The 17,854-nt window shown below is 49.0% G+C and overlaps 9 non-coding genes across 9 annotated transcripts; all 9 read left to right on the top strand.

Annotated features, from left to right (window-relative positions):
- The first annotated feature begins 829 nt into the window (after nt 1-829).
- Nucleotides 830-949, top strand: trnal-caa (transfer RNA leucine (anticodon CAA)). The gene is made up of 2 exons: nt 830-867; nt 904-949. It is a non-coding gene; the product is annotated as a tRNA-Leu (tRNA).
- Nucleotides 950-2,762: 1,813 nt separating this feature from the next.
- Nucleotides 2,763-2,882, top strand: trnal-caa (transfer RNA leucine (anticodon CAA)). Its single transcript has 2 exons — nt 2,763-2,800; nt 2,837-2,882. It is a non-coding gene; the product is annotated as a tRNA-Leu (tRNA).
- Nucleotides 2,883-4,705: 1,823 nt separating this feature from the next.
- Nucleotides 4,706-4,825, top strand: trnal-caa (transfer RNA leucine (anticodon CAA)). The gene is made up of 2 exons: nt 4,706-4,743; nt 4,780-4,825. It is a non-coding gene; the product is annotated as a tRNA-Leu (tRNA).
- A 1,813-nt stretch (nt 4,826-6,638) lies between these two features.
- trnal-caa (transfer RNA leucine (anticodon CAA)) lies at nt 6,639-6,758 on the top strand. The gene is made up of 2 exons: nt 6,639-6,676; nt 6,713-6,758. It is a non-coding gene; the product is annotated as a tRNA-Leu (tRNA).
- A 1,819-nt stretch (nt 6,759-8,577) lies between these two features.
- On the top strand, nt 8,578-8,697 carry trnal-caa (transfer RNA leucine (anticodon CAA)). The gene is made up of 2 exons: nt 8,578-8,615; nt 8,652-8,697. It is a non-coding gene; the product is annotated as a tRNA-Leu (tRNA).
- A 1,813-nt stretch (nt 8,698-10,510) lies between these two features.
- trnal-caa (transfer RNA leucine (anticodon CAA)) lies at nt 10,511-10,630 on the top strand. Its single transcript has 2 exons — nt 10,511-10,548; nt 10,585-10,630. It is a non-coding gene; the product is annotated as a tRNA-Leu (tRNA).
- A 1,811-nt stretch (nt 10,631-12,441) lies between these two features.
- trnal-caa (transfer RNA leucine (anticodon CAA)) lies at nt 12,442-12,561 on the top strand. The gene is made up of 2 exons: nt 12,442-12,479; nt 12,516-12,561. It is a non-coding gene; the product is annotated as a tRNA-Leu (tRNA).
- A 1,815-nt stretch (nt 12,562-14,376) lies between these two features.
- On the top strand, nt 14,377-14,496 carry trnal-caa (transfer RNA leucine (anticodon CAA)). The gene is made up of 2 exons: nt 14,377-14,414; nt 14,451-14,496. It is a non-coding gene; the product is annotated as a tRNA-Leu (tRNA).
- Nucleotides 14,497-16,315: 1,819 nt separating this feature from the next.
- Nucleotides 16,316-16,435, top strand: trnal-caa (transfer RNA leucine (anticodon CAA)). The gene is made up of 2 exons: nt 16,316-16,353; nt 16,390-16,435. It is a non-coding gene; the product is annotated as a tRNA-Leu (tRNA).
- The last annotated feature ends 1,419 nt before the right edge of the window (nt 16,436-17,854 follow it).

Genomic DNA, 17,854 nt, shown 5'->3' on the forward strand with positions numbered 1-17,854 from the left:
TCTGTGTGTGTGTGAGAGAGAGTATGTATGTGTATATGTGTGTTTGAGAGAGAGAGGGTGTGAGTGTGTATATGAGTGTGTGGGCATGTGTGTGTGTGAGAAACAGAGAGGGAGAATTTGTAGGTGTGTTTGAGAGAGACAGAGTGTGTATGTGTGTGAGAGAGACAGAGTGTGCGTGTGTGTGTGTAAGAGAGAGTGTGCATGTGTGTTTGTGTGTGAGAGAGTGAAAGAATGTGTGTGTGTGAGAGAGAGTGTGTTTGAGAGAGAGAGAATGTGTGTGCGAGAGAGAGAGAATGTGTGTGTGTATGTGCGTGTATGTGTGTGTGTGAGTGAGAGTGGGTGCGTGTGAGAGAGAGAGAATTTGTATGTGTATGTCTGCAAGAGTGTGTTTGCGTGTGTCTGAGAGAGAGAGAGGAAGAATTTGTTGGTGTGTGTGAGAAAGAGTGTGTGTGTGAGATAGTGTGTGTGTGAGAGAGTGCGTGTGTCTGTGTGTGTGTAAGAGGGAGAAGTGTGTGTGTGTGAGTGAGAGTGTGTGTGTGAGAGAGACAGAGAAAGGGAGAATTTGTGTGTATGAGAGGGAGAGAGTGTGTTTGTGCGTGCATGTGAGAGAGAGAGTGTGTGTGTGAGAGACAGATAGAGAGTGTGTGTGCGTGTGCATGTGAGAGAGAGTGTGTGTGTGCGAGAGTGAGACTGTGTATGAGGGATTGTTGCTGAGTGTGAATGCAAGGGAGCTGCAGAAATGCGGAATTGCATTTTGTGTCTCCACAAGAGCAAGGTGACTAATTGTACAGAGTGAGAAAGACATCTGGAAAGGCATCTGCGGCAGCTTGTCAGGATGGCCGAGTGGTCTAAGGCGCCAGACTCAAGGAGTGTTAGTCCTTGCTCTGCATCTGGGCTTGTGAATTCTGGTCCCTTTCTAGGGGCGTGGGTTCAAATCCCACTCCTGACATTCTTCCCTTTTCCCCAAACAAACCTTCCCACACCCACACACTGCCCCCACATTTCACAGCTTCTTGGAGAGGAGTCGCTCCCCCTTCACAAAGATGGAAGAGTCCAACCTGTCACTATCAAAGATAAGGCTGAGGCTTTTACAACAATCTTCAGCCGCAAGTGCCCACCGGATGATCTTACTCAGTCTCCCCCTGTGCTCCCCACCATCACAGACACCATTCTTCCAACAATTCCATTCACTCCGTCTCAGATCAAGAGACACTGGACACTGCAAAGGCTCTGTGCTCTGGCACTGCTCCTGAAGGCTGCTGCTCCACAACATGCCCTTCCTCCAGCCAAGTTCTACCAGGACAGTGACAACACTGGGATCGACCTGGCCATGTGGGAAATTATCCAGGTATGTCCTGGACATAAAAAGCAGGACAAATCCAACTCAGCCAATTCCTCTCCCATCCATCTGTTCCCAATCCTCGGTAAAGTGATGGAAGGGCTCACCAACAGTGCTATCAAGCAGCACCTGCTCAGTGACACCCAGTTTGGCTTCCCCCAGGGTCACTCAGCTCCTGACCTGATTGTGTTTGTGTATGTGTGTGAGAGAGAGAGATTGTGTGTGTGTGTGTGTGTGAGAGATAAAGATTGTGTGTGTGCCTGTGAGTGTGTGTGTGTTTGTGTGTGTGTGTGAAGGAGAGAGCGTGTGTGTGTTAGCATGTGTTTGTGTGCGTGTGAGAGAGAGTGTGTGTGTGTGTGAGAGAGAGAGGTGTGTGTGTGTGAGATTGTGTGTGCCTGTGGGCGTGTGTGTGAGAGAGAGAGTGTGTGTTTGTGTGAAGGAGAGAGAGTGTGTATGTTAGCGTGTGTGTGTGTGAGAGAGAGTGCATGTGTGTGTGTGAGCGCAAGAGAGGCAGCGTGTACGTGTGTGTGTTTGTGTGTGTGAGAGTGAGAGAATGTGTGTGAGTATGTGTCTGAGAGTGTGTGTTTGTGTCTGTCTGTGTGTGTGTGAGAGAGAGTATGTATGTGTATATGTGTGTTTGAGAGAGAGAGGGTGTGAGTGTGTATATGAGTGTGTGGGCATGTGTGTGTGTGAGAAACAGAGAGGGAGAATTTGTAGGTGTGTTTGAGAGAGACAGAGTGTGTATGTGTGTGAGAGAGACAGAGTGTGCGTGTGTGTGTGTAAGAGAGAGTGTGCATGTGTCTTTGTGTGTGAGAGAGTGAAAGAATGTGTGTGTGTGAGAGAGAGTGTGTTTGAGAGAGAGAGAATGTGTGTGCGAGAGAGAGAGAATGTGTGTGTGTATGTGCGTGTATGTGTGTGTGTGAGTGAGAGTGGGTGCGTGTGAGAGAGAGAGAATTTGTATGTGTATGTCTGCAAGAGTGTGTTTGCGTGTGTCTGAGAGAGAGAGAGGAAGAATTTGTTGGTGTGTGTGAGAAAGAGTGTGTGTGTGAGATAGTGTGTGTGTGAGAGAGTGCGTGTGTCTGTGTGTGTGTAAGAGGGAGAAGTGTGTGTGTGTGAGTGAGAGTGTGTGTGTGAGAGAGACAGAGAAAGGGAGAATTTGTGTGTATGAGAGGGAGAGAGTGTGTTTGTGCGTGCATGTGAGAGAGAGAGTGTGTGTGTGAGAGACAGATAGAGAGTGTGTGTGCGTGTGCATGTGAGAGAGAGTGTGTGTGTGCGAGAGTGAGACTGTGTATGAGGGATTGTTGCTGAGTGTGAATGCAAGGGAGCTGCAGAAATGCGGAATTGCATTTTGTGTCTGCACAAGAGCAAGGTGACTAATTGTACAGAGTGAGAAAGACATCTGGAAAGGCATCTGCAGTAGCTTGTCAGGATGGCCGAGTGGTCTAAGGCGCCAGACTCAAGGAGTGTTAGTCCTTGCTCTGCATCTGGGCTTGTGAATTCTGGTCCCTTTCTAGGGGCGTGGGTTCAAATCCCACTCCTGACATTCTTCCCTTTTCCCCAAACAAACCTTCCCACACCCACACACTGCCCCCACATTTCACAGCTTCTTGGAGAGGAGTCGCTCCCCCTTCACAAAGATGGAAGAGTCCAACCTGTCACTATCAAAGATAAGGCTGAGGCTTTTACAACAATCTTCAGCCGCAAGTGCCCACCGGATGATCTTACTCAGTCTCCCCCTGTGCTCCCCACCATCACAGACACCATTCTTCCAACAATTCCATTCACTCCGTGTCAGATCAAGAGACACTGGACACTGCAAAGGCTCTGTGCTCTGGCACTGCTCCTGAAGGCTGCTGCTCCACAACATGCCCTTCCTCCAGCCAAGTTCTACCAGGACAGTGACAACACTGGGATCGACCTGGCCATGTGGGAAATTATCCAGGTATGTCCTGGACATAAAAAGCAGGACAAATCCAACTCAGCCAATTCCTCTCCCATCCATCTGTTCCCAATCCTCGGTAAAGTGATGGAAGGGCTCACCAACAGGGCTATCAAGCAGCACCTGCTCAGTGACACCCAGGTTGGCTTCCCCCAGGGTCACTCAGCTCCTGACCTGATTGTGTTTGTGTGTGTGTGTGTGTGAGAGAGAGAGAGATTGTGTGTGTGTGTGTGTGTGTGAGAGATAAAGATTGTGTGTGTGCCTGTGAGTGTGTGTGTGTGTTTGTGTGTGTGTGTGAAGGAGAGAGCGTGTGTGTGTTAGCATGTGTTTGTGTGCGTGTGAGAGAGAGTGTGTGTGTGTGTGAGAGAGAGAGGTGTGTGTGTGTGAGATTGTGTGTGTCTGTGGGCGTGTGTGTGAGAGAGAGAGTGTGTGTTTGTGTGAAGGAGAGAGAGTGTGTATGTTAGCGTGTGTGTGTGTGAGAGAGAGTGCATGTGTGTGTGTGAGCGCAAGAGAGGCAGCGTGTACGTGTGTGTGTTTGTGTGTGTGAGAGTGAGAGAATGTGTGTGAGTATGTGTCTGAGAGTGTGTGTTTGTGTCTGTCTGTGTGTGTGTGAGAGAGAGTATGTATGTGTATATGTGTGTTTGAGAGAGAGAGGGTGTGAGTGTGTATATGAGTGTGTGGGCATGTGTGTGTGTGAGAAACAGAGAGGGAGAATTTGTAGGTGTGTTTGAGAGAGACAGAGTGTGTATGTGTGTGAGAGAGACAGAGTGTGCGTGTGTGTGTGTAAGAGAGAGTGTGCATGTGTCTTTGTGTGTGAGAGAGTGAAAGAATGTGTGTGTGTGAGAGAGAGTGTGTTTGAGAGAGAGAGAATGTGTGTGCGAGAGAGAGAGAATGTGTGTGTGTATGTGCGTGTATGTGTGTGTGTGAGTGAGAGTGGGTGCGTGTGAGAGAGAGAGAATTTGTATGTGTATGTCTGCAAGAGTGTGTTTGCGTGTGTCTGAGAGAGAGAGAGGAAGAATTTGTTGGTGTGTGTGAGAAAGAGTGTGTGTGTGAGATAGTGTGTGTGTGAGAGAGTGCGTGTGTCTGTGTGTGTGTAAGAGGGAGAAGTGTGTGTGTGTGAGTGAGAGTGTGTGTGTGAGAGAGACAGAGAAAGGGAGAATTTGTGTGTATGAGAGGGAGAGAGTGTGTTTGTGCGTGCATGTGAGAGAGAGAGTGTGTGTGTGAGAGACAGATAGAGAGTGTGTGTGCGTGTGCATGTGAGAGAGAGTGTGTGTGTGCGAGAGTGAGACTGTGTATGAGGGATTGTTGCTGAGTGTGAATGCAAGGGAGCTGCAGAAATGCGGAATTGCATTTTGTGTCTGCACAAGAGCAAGGTGACTAATTGTACAGAGTGAGAAAGACATCTGGAAAGGCATCTGCAGCAGCTTGTCAGGATGGCCGAGTGGTCTAAGGCGCCAGACTCAAGGAGTGTTAGTCCTTGCTCTGCATCTGGGCTTGTGAATTCTGGTCCCTTTCTAGGGGCGTGGGTTCAAATCCCACTCCTGACATTCTTCCCTTTTCCCCAAACAAACCTTCCCACACCCACACACTGCCCCCACATTTCACAGCTTCTTGGAGAGGAGTCGCTCCCCCTTCACAAAGATGGAAGAGTCCAACCTGTCACTTTCAAAGATAAGGCTGAGGCTTTTACAACAATCTTCAGCCGCAAGTGCCCACCGGATGATCTTACTCAGTCTCCCCCTGTGCTCCCCACCATCACAGACACCATTCTTCCAACAATTCCATTCACTCCGTGTCAGATCAAGAGACACTGGACACTGCAAAGGCTCTGTGCTCTGGCACTGCTCCTGAAGGCTGCTGCTCCACAACATGCCCTTCCTCCAGCCAAGTTCTCCCAGGACAGTGACAACACTGGGATCGACCTGGCCATGTGGGAAATTATCCAGGTATGTCCTGGACATAAAAAGCAGGACAAATCCAACTCAGCCAATTCCTCTCCCATCCATCTGTTCCCAATCCTCGGTAAAGTGATGGAAGGGCTCACCAACAGTGCTATCAAGCAGCACCTGCTCAGTGACACCCAGTTTGGCTTCCCCCAGGGTCACTCAGCTCCTGACCTGATTGTGTTTGTGTTTGTGTGTGAGAGAGAGAGATTGTGTGTGTGTGTGTGTGTGAGAGATAAAGATTGTGTGTGTGCCTGTGAGTGTGTGTGTGTTTGTGTGTGTGTGTGAAGGAGAGAGCGTGTGTGTGTTAGCATGTGTTTGTGTGCGTGTGAGAGAGAGTGTGTGTGTGTGTGAGAGAGAGAGGTGTGTGTGTGTGAGATTGTGTGTGCCTGTGGGCGTGTGTGTGAGAGAGAGAGTGTGTGTTTGTGTGAAGGAGAGAGAGTGTGTATGTTAGCGTGTGTGTGTGTGAGAGAGAGTGCATGTGTGTGTGTGAGCGCAAGAGAGGCAGCGTGTACGTGTGTGTGTTTGTGTGTGTGAGAGTGAGAGAATGTGTGTGAGTATGTGTCTGAGAGTGTGTGTTTGTGTCTGTCTGTGTGTGTGTGAGTGAGAGTATGTATGTGTATATGTGTGTTTGAGAGAGAGAGGGTGTGAGTGTGTATATGAGTGTGTGGGCATGTGTGTGTGTGAGAAACAGAGAGGGAGAATTTGTAGGTGTGTTTGAGAGAGACAGAGTGTGTATGTGTGTGAGAGAGACAGAGTGTGCGTGTGTGTGTGTAAGAGAGAGTGTGCATGTGTCTTTGTGTGTGAGAGAGTGAAAGAATGTGTGTGTGTGAGAGAGAGTGTGTTTGAGAGAGAGAGAATGTGTGTGCGAGAGAGAGAGAATGTGTGTGTGTATGTGCGTGTATGTGTGTGTGTGAGTGAGAGTGGGTGCGTGTGAGAGAGAGAGAATTTGTATGTGTATGTCTGCAAGAGTGTGTTTGCGTGTGTCTGAGAGAGAGAGAGGAAGAATTTGTTGGTGTGTGTGAGAAAGAGTGTGTGTGTGAGATAGTGTGTGTGTGAGAGAGTGCGTGTGTCTGTGTGTGTGTAAGAGGGAGAAGTGTGTGTGTGTGAGTGAGAGTGTGTGTGTGAGAGAGACAGAGAAAGGGAGAATTTGTGTGTATGAGAGGGAGAGAGTGTGTTTGTGCGTGCATGTGAGAGAGAGAGTGTGTGTGTGAGAGACAGATAGAGAGTGTGTGTGCGTGTGCATGTGAGAGAGAGTGTGTGTGTGCGAGAGTGAGACTGTGTATGAGGGATTGTTGCTGAGTGTGAATGCAAGGGAGCTGCAGAAATGCGGAATTGCATTTTGTGTCTGCACAAGAGCAAGGTGACTAATTGTACAGAGTGAGAAAGACATCTGGAAAGGCATCTGCAGCAGCTTGTCAGGATGGCCGAGTGGTCTAAGGCGCCAGACTCAAGGAGTGTTAGTCTTTGCTCTGCATCTGGACTTGTGAATTCTGGTCCCTTTCTAGGGGCGTGGGTTCAAATCCCACTCCTGACATTCTTCCCTTTTCCCCAAACAAACCTTCCCACACCCACACACTGCCCCCATATTTCACAGCTTCTTGGAGAGGAGTCGCTCCCCCTTCACAAAGATGGAAGAGTCCAACCTGTCACTTTCAAAGATAAGGCTGAGGCTTTTACAACAATCTTCAGCCGCAAGTGCCCACCGGATGATCTTACTCAGTCTCCCCCTGTGCTCCCCACCATCACAGACACCATTCTTCCAACAATTCCATTCACTCCATGTCAGATCAAGAGACACTGGACACTGCAAAGGCTCTGTGCTCTGGCACTGATCCTGAAGGCTGCTACTCCACAACATGCCCTTCCTCCAGCCAAGTTCTCCCAGGACAGTTACAACACTGGGATCGACCTGGCCATGTGGGAAATTATCCAGGTATGTCCTGGACATAAAAAGCAGGACAAATCCAACTCAGCCAATTCCTCTCCCATCCATCTGTTCCCAATCCTCGGTAAAGTGATGGAAGGGCTCACCAACAGGGCTATCAAGCAGCACCTGCTCAGTGACACCCAGGTTGGCTTCCCCCAGGGTCACTCAGCTCCTGACCTGATTGTGTTTGTGTGTGTGTGTGTGAGAGAGAGAGAGATTGTGTGTGTGTGTGTGTGTGTGAGAGATAAAGATTGTGTGTGTGCCTGTGAGTGTGTGTGTGTTTGTGTGTGTGTGTGAAGGAGAGAGCGTGTGTGTGTTAGCATGTGTTTGTGTGCGTGTGAGAGAGAGTGTGTGTGTGTGTGAGAGAGAGAGGTGTGTGTGTGTGAGATTGTGTGTACCTGTGGGCGTGTGTGTGAGAGAGAGAGTGTGTGTTTGTGTGAAGGAGAGAGAGTGTGTATGTTAGCGTGTGTGTGTGTGAGAGAGAGTGCATGTGTGTGTGTGAGCGCAAGAGAGGCAGCGTGTACGTGTGTGTGTTTGTGTGTGTGAGAGTGAGAGAATGTGTGTGAGTATGTGTCTGAGAGTGTGTGTTTGTGTCTGTCTGTGTGTGTGTGAGAGAGAGTATGTATGTGTATATGTGTGTTTGAGAGAGAGAGGGTGTGAGTGTGTATATGAGTGTGTGGGCATGTGTGTGTGTGAGAAACAGAGAGGGAGAATTTGTAGGTGTGTTTGAGAGAGACAGAGTGTGTATGTGTGTGAGAGAGACAGAGTGTGCGTGTGTGTGTGTAAGAGAGAGTGTGCATGTGTGTTTGTGTGTGAGAGAGTGAAAGAATGTGTGTGTGTGAGAGAGAGTGTGTTTGAGAGAGAGAGAATGTGTGTGCGAGAGAGAGAGAATGTGTGTGTGTATGTGCGTGTATGTGTGTGTGTGAGTGAGAGTGGGTGCGTGTGAGAGAGAGAGAATTTGTATGTGTATGTCTGCAAGAGTGTGTTTGCGTGTGTCTGAGAGAGAGAGAGGAAGAATTTGTTGGTGTGTGTGAGAAAGAGTGTGTGTGTGAGATAGTGTGTGTGTGAGAGAGTGCGTGTGTCTGTGTGTGTGTAAGAGGGAGAAGTGTGTGTGTGTGAGTGAGAGTGTGTGTGTGAGAGAGACAGAGAAAGGGAGAATTTGTGTGTATGAGAGGGAGAGAGTGTGTTTGTGCGTGCATGTGAGAGAGAGAGTGTGTGTGTGAGAGACAGATAGAGAGTGTGTGTGCGTGTGCATGTGAGAGAGAGTGTGTGTGTGCGAGAGTGAGACTGTGTATGAGGGATTGTTGCTGAGTGTGAATGCAAGGGAGCTGCAGAAATGCGGAATTGCATTTTGTGTCTGCACAAGAGCAAGGTGACTAATTGTACAGAGTGAGAAAGACATCTGGAAAGGCATCTGCAGCAGCTTGTCAGGATGGCCGAGTGGTCTAAGGCGCCAGACTCAAGGAGTGTTAGTCCTTGCTCTGCATCTGGGCTTGTGAATTCTGGTCCCTTTCTAGGGGCGTGGGTTCAAATCCCACTCCTGACATTCTTCCCTTTTCCCCAAACAAACCTTCCCACACCCACACACTGCCCCCACATTTCACAGCTTCTTGGAGAGGAGTCGCTCCCCCTTCACAAAGATGGAAGAGTCCAACCTGTCACTATCAAAGATAAGGCTGAGGCTTTTACAACAATCTTCAGCCGCAAGTGCCCACCGGATGATCTTACTCAGTCTCCCCCTGTGCTCCCCACCATCACAGACACCATTCTTCCAACAATTCCATTCACTCCGTGTCAGATCAAGAGACACTGGACACTGCAAAGGCTCTGTGCTCTGGCACTGCTCCTGAAGGCTGCTGCTCCACAACATGCCCTTCCTCCAGCCAAGTTCTACCAGGACAGTGACAACACTGGGATCGACCTGGCCATGTGGGAAATTATCCAGGTATGTCCTGGACATAAAAAGCAGGACAAATCCAACTCAGCCAATTCCTCTCCCATCCATCTGTTCCCAATCCTCGGTAAAGTGATGGAAGGGCTCACCAACAGTGCTATCAAGCAGCACCTGCTCAGTGACACCCAGTTTGGCTTCCCCCAGGGTCACTCAGCTCCTGACCTGATTGTGTTTGTGTATGTGTGTGAGAGAGAGAGATTGTGTGTGTGTGTGTGTGTGAGAGATAAAGATTGTGTGTGTGCCTGTGAGTGTGTGTGTGTTTGTGTGTGTGTGTGAAGGAGAGAGCGTGTGTGTGTTAGCATGTGTTTGTGTGCGTGTGAGAGAGAGTGTGTGTGTGTGTGAGAGAGAGAGGTGTGTGTGTGTGAGATTGTGTGTGCCTGTGGGCGTGTGTGTGAGAGAGAGAGTGTGTGTTTGTGTGAAGGAGAGAGAGTGTGTATGTTAGCGTGTGTGTGTGTGAGAGAGAGAGCATGTGTGTGTGTGAGCGCAAGAGAGGCAGCGTGTACGTGTGTGTGTTTGTGTGTGTGAGAGTGAGAGAATGTGTGTGAGTATGTGTCTGAGAGTGTGTGTTTGTGTCTGTCTGTGTGTGTGTGAGAGAGAGTATGTATGTGTATATGTGTGTTTGAGAGAGAGAGGGTGTGAGTGTGTATATGAGTGTGTGGGCATGTGTGTGTGTGAGAAACAGAGAGGGAGAATTTGTAGGTGTGTTTGAGAGAGACAGAGTGTGTATGTGTGTGAGAGAGACAGAGTGTGCGTGTGTGTGTGTAAGAGAGAGTGTGCATGTGTCTTTGTGTGTGAGAGAGTGAAAGAATGTGTGTGTGTGAGAGAGAGTGTGTTTGAGAGAGAGAGAATGTGTGTGCGAGAGAGAGAGAATGTGTGTGTGTATGTGCGTGTATGTGTGTGTGTGAGTGAGAGTGGGTGCGTGTGAGAGAGAGAGAATTTGTATGTGTATGTCTGCAAGAGTGTGTTTGCGTGTGTCTGAGAGAGAGAGAGGAAGAATTTGTTGGTGTGTGTGAGAAAGAGTGTGTGTGTGAGATAGTGTGTGTGTGAGAGAGTGCGTGTGTCTGTGTGTGTGTAAGAGGGAGAAGTGTGTGTGTGTGAGTGAGAGTGTGTGTGTGAGAGAGACAGAGAAAGGGAGAATTTGTGTGTATGAGAGGGAGAGAGTGTGTTTGTGCGTGCATGTGAGAGAGAGAGTGTGTGTGTGAGAGACAGATAGAGAGTGTGTGTGCGTGTGCATGTGAGAGAGAGTGTGTGTGTGCGAGAGTGAGACTGTGTATGAGGGATTGTTGCTGAGTGTGAATGCAAGGGAGCTGCAGAAATGCGGAATTGCATTTTGTGTCTGCACAAGAGCAAGGTGACTAATTGTACAGAGTGAGAAAGACATCTGGAAAGGCATCTGCAGCAGCTTGTCAGGATGGCCGAGTGGTCTAAGGCGCCAGACTCAAGGAGTGTTAGTCCTTGCTCTGCATCTGGGCTTGTGAATTCTGGTCCTTTTCTAGGGGCGTGGGTTCAAATCCCACTCCTGACATTCTTCCCTTTTCCCCAAACAAACCTTCCCACACCCACACACTGCCCCCACATTTCACAGCTTCTTGGAGAGGAGTCGCTCCCCCTTCACAAAGATGGAAGAGTCCAACCTGTCACTATCAAAGATAAGGCTGAGGCTTTTACAACAATCTTCAGCCGCAAGTGCCCACCGGATGATCTTACTCAGTCTCCCCCTGTGCTCCCCACCATCACAGACACCATTCTTCCAACAATTCCATTCACTCCGTGTCAGATCAAGAGACACTGGACACTGCAAAGGCTCTGTGCTCTGGCACTGCTCCTGAAGGCTGCTGCTCCACAACATGCCCTTCCTCCAGCCAAGTTCTACCAGGACAGTGACAACACTGGGATCGACCTGGCCATGTGGGAAATTATCCAGGTATGTCCTGGACATAAAAAGCAGGACAAATCCAACTCAGCCAATTCCTCTCCCATCCATCTGTTCCCAATCCTCGGTAAAGTGATGGAAGGGCTCACCAACAGTGCTATCAAGCAGCACCTGCTCAGTGACACCCAGTTTGGCTTCCCCCAGGGTCACTCAGCTCCTGACCTGATTGTGTTTGTGTGTGTGTGAGAGAGAGAGAGATTGTGTGTGTGTGTGTGTGTGAGAGATAAAGATTGTGTGTGTGCCTGTGAGTGTGTGTGTGTTTGTGTGTGTGTGTGAAGGAGAGAGCGTGTGTGTGTTAGCATGTGTTTGTGTGCGTGTGAGAGAGAGTGTGTGTGTGTGTGAGAGAGAGAGGTGTGTGTGTGTGAGATTGTGTGTGCCTGTGGGCGTGTGTGTGAGAGAGAGAGTGTGTGTTTGTGTGAAGGAGAGAGAGTGTGTATGTTAGCGTGTGTGTGTGTGAGAGAGAGTGCATGTGTGTGTGTGAGCGCAAGAGAGGCAGCGTGTACGTGTGTGTGTTTTTGTGTGTGAGAGTGAGAGAATGTGTGTGAGTATGTGTCTGAGAGTGTGTGTTTGTGTCTGTCTGTGTGTGTGTGAGAGAGAGTATGTATGTGTATATGTGTGTTTGAGAGAGAGAGGGTGTGAGTGTGTATATGAGTGTGTGGGCATGTGTGTGTGTGAGAAACAGAGAGGGAGAATTTGTAGGTGTGTTTGAGAGAGACAGAGTGTGTATGTGTGTGAGAGAGACAGAGTGTGCGTGTGTGTGTGTAAGAGAGAGTGTGCATGTGTCTTTGTGTGTGAGAGAGTGAAAGAATGTGTGTGTGTGAGAGAGAGTGTGTTTGAGAGAGAGAATGTGTGTGCGAGAGAGAGAGAATGTGTGTGTGTATGTGCGTGTATGTGTGTGTGTGAGTGAGAGTGGGTGCGTGTGAGAGAGAGAGAATTTGTATGTGTATGTCTGCAAGAGTGTGTTTGCGTGTGTCTGAGAGAGAGAGAGGAAGAATTTGTTGGTGTGTGTGAGAAAGAGTGTGTGTGTGAGATAGTGTGTGTGTGAGAGAGTGCGTGTGTCTGTGTGTGTGTAAGAGGGAGAAGTGTGTGTGTGTGAGTGAGAGTGTGTGTGTGAGAGAGACAGAGAAAGGGAGAATTTGTGTGTATGAGAGGGAGAGAGTGTGTTTGTGCGTGCATGTGAGAGAGAGAGTGTGTGTGTGAGAGACAGATAGAGAGTGTGTGTGCGTGTGCATGTGAGAGAGAGTGTGTGTGTGCGAGAGTGAGACTGTGTATGAGGGATTGTTGCTGAGTGTGAATGCAAGGGAGCTGCAGAAATGCGGAATTGCATTTTGTGTCTGCACAAGAGCAAGGTGACTAATTGTACAGAGTGAGAAAGACATCTGGAAAGGCATCTGCAGCAGCTTGTCAGGATGGCCGAGTGGTCTAAGGCGCCAGACTCAAGGAGTGTTAGTCCTTGCTCTGCATCTGGGCTTGTGAATTCTGGTCCCTTTCTAGGGGCGTGGGTTCAAATCCCACTCCTGACATTCTTCCCTTTTCCCCAAACAAACCTTCCCACACCCACACACTGCCCCCACATTTCACAGCTTCTTGGAGAGGAGTCGCTCCCCCTTCACAAAGATGGAAGAGTCCAACCTGTCACTATCAAAGATAAGGCTGAGGCTTTTAAAACAATCTTCAGCCGCAAGTGCCCACCGGATGATCTTACTCAGTCTCCCCCTGTGCTCCCCACCATCACAGACACCATTCTTCCAACAATTCCATTCACTCCGTGTCAGATCAAGAGACACTGGACACTGCAAAGGCTCTGTGCTCTGGCACTGCTCCTGAAGGCTGCTGCTCCACAACATGCCCTTCCTCCAGCCAAGTTCTACCAGGACAGTGACAACACTGGGATCGACCTGGCCATGTGGGAAATTATCCAGGTATGTCCTGGACATAAAAAGCAGGACAAATCCAACTCAGCCAATTCCTCTCCCATCCATCTGTTCCCAATCCTCGGTAAAGTGATGGAAGGGCTCACCAACAGTGCTATCAAGCAGCACCTGCTCAGTGACACCCAGTTTGGCTTCCCCCAGGGTCACTCAGCTCCTGACCTGATTGTGTTTGTGTGTGTGTGTGTGAGAGAGAGATTGTGTGTGTGTGTGTGTGTGTGAGAGATAAAGATTGTGTGTGTGCCTGTGAGTGTGTGTGTGTTTGTGTGTGTGTGTGAAGGAGAGAGCGTGTGTGTGTTAGCATGTGTTTGTGTGCGTGTGAGAGAGAGTGTGTGTGTGTGTGAGAGAGAGAGGTGTGTGTGTGTGAGATTGTGTGTGCCTGTGGGCGTGTGTGTGAGAGAGAGAGTGTGTGTTTGTGTGAAGGAGAGAGAGTGTGTATGTTAGCGTGTGTGTGTGTGAGAGAGAGTGCATGTGTGTGTGTGAGCGCAAGAGAGGCAGCGTGTACGTGTGTGTGTTTGTGTGTGTGAGAGTGAGAGAATGTGTGTGAGTATGTGTCTGAGAGTGTGTGTTTGTGTCTGTCTGTGTGTGTGTGAGTGAGAGTATGTATGTGTATATGTGTGTTTGAGAGAGAGAGGGTGTGAGTGTGTATATGAGTGTGTGGGCATGTGTGTGTGTGAGAAACAGAGAGGGAGAATTTGTAGGTGTGTTTGAGAGAGACAGAGTGTGTATGTGTGTGAGAGAGACAGAGTGTGCGTGTGTGTGTGTAAGAGAGAGTGTGCATGTGTCTTTGTGTGTGAGAGAGTGAAAGAATGTGTGTGTGTGAGAGAGAGTGTGTTTGAGAGAGAGAGAATGTGTGTGCGAGAGAGAGAGAATGTGTGTGTGTATGTGCGTGTATGTGTGTGTGTGAGTGAGAGTGGGTGCGTGTGAGAGAGAGAGAATTTGTATGTGTATGTCTGCAAGAGTGTGTTTGCGTGTGTCTGAGAGAGAGAGAGGAAGAATTTGTTGGTGTGTGTGAGAAAGAGTGTGTGTGTGAGATAGTGTGTGTGTGAGAGAGTGCGTGTGTCTGTGTGTGTGTAAGAGGGAGAAGTGTGTGTGTGTGAGTGAGAGTGTGTGTGTGAGAGAGACAGAGAAAGGGAGAATTTGTGTGTATGAGAGGGAGAGAGTGTGTTTGTGCGTGCATGTGAGAGAGAGAGTGTGTGTGTGAGAGACAGATAGAGAGTGTGTGTGCGTGTGCATGTGAGAGAGAGTGTGTGTGTGCGAGAGTGAGACTGTGTATGAGGGATTGTTGCTGAGTGTGAATGCAAGGGAGCTGCAGAAATGCGGAATTGCATTTTGTGTCTGCACAAGAGCAAGGTGACTAATTGTACAGAGTGAGAAAGACATCTGGAAAGGCATCTGCAGCAGCTTGTCAGGATGGCCGAGTGGTCTAAGGCGCCAGACTCAAGGAGTGTTAGTCCTTGCTCTGCATCTGGACTTGTGAATTCTGGTCCCTTTCTAGGGGCGTGGGTTCAAATCCCACTCCTGACATTCTTCCCTTTTCCCCAAACAAACCTTCCCACACCCACACACTGCCCCCACATTTCACAGCTTCTTGGAGAGGAGTCGCTCCCCCTTCACAAAGATGGAAGAGTCCAACCTGTCACTTTCAAAGATAAGGCTGAGGCTTTTACAACAATCTTCAGCCGCAAGTGCCCACCGGATGATCTTACTCAGTCTCCCCCTGTGCTCCCCACCATCACAGACACCATTCTTCCAACAATTCCATTCACTCCATGTCAGATCAAGAGACACTGGACACTGCAAAGGCTCTGTGCTCTGGCACTGATCCTGAAGGCTGCTACTCCACAACATGCCCTTCCTCCAGCCAAGTTCTCCCAGGACAGTTACAACACTGGGATCGACCTGGCCATGTGGGAAATTATCCAGGTATGTCCTGGACATAAAAAGCAGGACAAATCCAACTCAGCCAATTCCTCTCCCATCCATCTGTTCCCAATCCTCGGTAAAGTGATGGAAGGGCTCACCAACAGGGCTATCAAGCAGCACCTGCTCAGTGACACCCAGGTTGGCTTCCCCCAGGGTCACTCAGCTCCTGACCTGATTGTGTTTGTGTGTGTGTGTGTGAGAGAGAGAGAGATTGTGTGTGTGTGTGTGTGTGTGAGAGTTAAAGATTGTGTGTGTGCCTGTGAGTGTGTGTGTGTTTGTGTGTGTGTGTGAAGGAGAGAGCGTGTGTGTGTTAGCATGTGTTTGTGTGCGTGTGAGAGAGAGTGTGTGTGTGTGTGAGAGAGAGAGGTGTGTGTGTGTGAGATTGTGTGTACCTGTGGGCGTGTGTGTGAGAGAGAGAGTGTGTGTTTGTGTGAAGGAGAGAGAGTGTGTATGTTAGCGTGTGTGTGTGTGCGAGAGAGTGCATGTGTGTGTGTGAGCGCAAGAGAGGCAGCGTGTACGTGTGTGTGTTTGTGTGTGTGAGAGTGAGAGAATGTGTGTGAGTATGTGTCTGAGAGTGTGTGTTTGTGTCTGTCTGTGTGTGTGTGAGAGAGAGTATGTATGTGTATATGTGTGTTTGAGAGAGAGAGGGTGTGAGTGTGTATATGAGTGTGTGGGCATGTGTGTGTGTGAGAAACAGAGAGGGAGAATTTGTAGGTGTGTTTGAGAGAGACAGAGTGTGTATGTGTGTGAGAGAGACAGAGTGTGCGTGTGTGTGTGTAAGAGAGAGTGTGCATGTGTCTTTGTGTGTGAGAGAGTGAAAGAATGTGTGTGTGTGAGAGAGAGTGTGTTTGAGAGAGAGAGAATGTGTGTGCGAGAGAGAGAGAATGTGTGTGTGTATGTGCGTGTATGTGTGTGTGTGAGTGAGAGTGGGTGCGTGTGAGAGAGAGAGAATTTGTATGTGTATGTCTGCAAGAGTGTGTTTGCGTGTGTCTGAGAGAGAGAGAGGAAGAATTTGTTGGTGTGTGTGAGAAAGAGTGTGTGTGTGAGATAGTGTGTGTGTGAGAGAGTGCGTGTGTCTGTGTGTGTGTAAGAGGGAGAAGTGTGTGTGTGTGAGTGAGAGTGTGTGTGTGAGAGAGACAGAGAAAGGGAGAATTTGTGTGTATGAGAGGGAGAGAGTGTGTTTGTGCGTGCATGTGAGAGAGAGAGTGTGTGTGTGAGAGACAGATAGAGAGTGTGTGTGCGTGTGCATGTGAGAGAGAGTGTGTGTGTGCGAGAGTGAGACTGTGTATGAGGGATTGTTGCTGAGTGTGAATGCAAGGGAGCTGCAGAAATGCGGAATTGCATTTTGTGTCTCCACAAGAGCAAGGTGACTAATTGTACAGAGTGAGAAAGACATCTGGAAAGGCATCTGCAGCAGCTTGTCAGGATGGCCGAGTGGTCTAAGGCGCCAGACTCAAGGAGTGTTAGTCCTTGCTCTGCATCTGGGCTTGTGAATTCTGGTCCCTTTCTAGGGGCGTGGGTTCAAATCCCACTCCTGACATTCTTCCCTTTTCCCCAAACAAACCTTCCCACACCCACACACTGTCCCCACATTTCACAGCTTCTTGGAGAGGAGTCGCTCCCCCTTCACAAAGATGGAAGAGTCCAACCTGTCACTATCAAAGATAAGGCTGAGGCTTTTACAACAATCTTCAGCCGCAAGTGCCCACCGGATGATCTTACTCAGTCTCCCCCTGTGCTCCCCACCATCACAGACACCATTCTTCCAACAATTCCATTCACTCCGTGTCAGATCAAGAGACACTGGACACTGCAAAGGCTCTGTGCTCTGGCACTGCTCCTGAAGGCTGCTGCTCCACAACATGCCCTTCCTCCAGCCAAGTTCTACCAGGACAGTGACAACACTGGGATCGACCTGGCCATGTGGGAAATTATCCAGGTATGTCCTGGACATAAAAAGCAGGACAAATCCAACTCAGCCAATTCCTCTCCCATCCATCTGTTCCCAATCCTCGGTAAAGTGATGGAAGGGCTCACCAACAGGGCTATCAAGCAGCACCTGCTCAGTGACACCCAGTTTGGCTTCCCCCAGGGTCACTCAGCTCCTGACCTGATTGTGTTTGTGTATGTGTGTGAGAGAGAGAGATTGTGTGTGTGTGTGTGTGTGTGAGAGATAAAGATTGTGTGTGTGCCTGTGAGTGTGTGTGTGTTTGTGTGTGTGTGTGAAGGAGAGAGCGTGTGTGTGTTAGCATGTGTTTGTGTGCGTGTGAGAGAGAGTGTGTGTGTGTGTGAGAGAGAGAGGTGTGTGTGTGTGAGATTGTGTGTGCCTGTGGGCGTGTGTGTGAGAGAGAGAGTGTGTGTTTGTGTGAAGGAGAGAGAGTGTGTATGTTAGCGTGTGTGTGTGTGAGAGAGAGTGCATGTGTGTGTGTGAGCGCAAGAGAGGCAGCGTGTACGTGTGTGTGTTTTTGTGTGTGAGAGTGAGAGAATGTGTGTGAGTATGTGTCTGAGAGTGTGTGTTTGTGTCTGTCTGTGTGTGTGTGAGAGAGAGTATGTATGTGTATATGTGTGTTTGAGAGAGAGAGGGTGTGAGTGTGTATATGAGTGTGTGGGCATGTGTGTGTGTGAGAAACAGAGAGGGAGAATTTGTAGGTGTGTTTGAGAGAGACAGAGTGTGTATGTGTGTGAGAGAGACAGAGTGTGCGTGTGTGTGTGTAAGAGAGAGTGTGCATGTGTCTTTGTGTGTGAGAGAGTGAAAGAATGTGTGTGTGTGAGAGAGAGTGTGTTTGAGAGAGAGAGAATGTGTGTGCGAGAGAGAGAGAATGTGTGTGTGTATGTGCGTGTATGTGTGTGTGTGAGTGAGAGTGGGTGCGTGTGAGAGAGAGAGAATTTGTATGTGTATGTCTGCAAGAGTGTGTTTGCGTGTGTCTGAGAGAGAGAGAGGAAGAATTTGTTGGTGTGT

Source organism: Chiloscyllium punctatum, chromosome 17 (assembly GCF_047496795.1).
Source record: "Chiloscyllium punctatum isolate Juve2018m chromosome 17, sChiPun1.3, whole genome shotgun sequence".
Taxonomy (NCBI): Eukaryota; Metazoa; Chordata; class Chondrichthyes; order Orectolobiformes; family Hemiscylliidae; genus Chiloscyllium; species Chiloscyllium punctatum.